Genomic DNA, 800 nt, shown 5'->3' on the forward strand with positions numbered 1-800 from the left:
CTACTCACCAGCGCCTCCTGTTATGGTCCTACTCACCAATCAGAGCGGGGACAACAAAAAAAACGAAACTAGAGGAAAACGTGGGATAAAAGCATCAGGCGAACAGACACAGGCGGTGGCTATGCCACAGTTTTCTCCGGCATTTAGCCTGCCCTATGTTGATGACGTGTTGTTAATTTTTCATTTTGTGTGCTTCAACTATGGATAACAGCTCCCTGTGAGCCCTTTCATTCCACTCTCTGCAGGCTACATATCCACATGGAGCATTTCAGAATAAAAGCGTTTTGCCTGCCTGGTTTTGCAGACTTGTTCAGATTTTGTTAATTTGTTCAGTTGTCCTTGATTTTTTGTGCTTCTACCATGGTTAAGTAGGCTACATAGTTAAATTATTTCTTTTTTTGTCCATTTTAACTGTGTTTATTGTTGATATACAATCGGGAGGCTGCACAGGGTGTTATTTTGAAAATCGACCGGATTCTCTATGCTGTTCTGTGTCTGACTTCTTGCCCGGTAGTAAGTAAAAAATGAACTATCGTGATCAACAGAATATGAAGAAAAAACGGTTCTGTCAAAGAAGGCTATGTATTGTGCTACTGAGATACACTATATTGACAAACGTTTTAAGATGCCTACCTTTACAGGACTCTGTTCAGGCCAGTCAAGGTCGCCACACAAAACTCACTCATCCATGTCTTTAAGGACCTTGCTTTGTGCTATGGTGCGCAGTCATGTTGGAACAGGAAGGGGCCATCCCCAAACTGTTTCCACAAAGTTGTGAGCATGAAGTTGTCCAAAATGTC

Source organism: Micropterus salmoides, unplaced genomic scaffold (assembly GCF_014851395.1).
Source record: "Micropterus salmoides isolate LMB-PRFRI ecotype aquatic unplaced genomic scaffold, ASM1485139v1 Ms_hic_scaffold_2317, whole genome shotgun sequence".
NCBI lineage: Eukaryota > Metazoa > Chordata > Actinopteri > Centrarchiformes > Centrarchidae > Micropterus > Micropterus salmoides.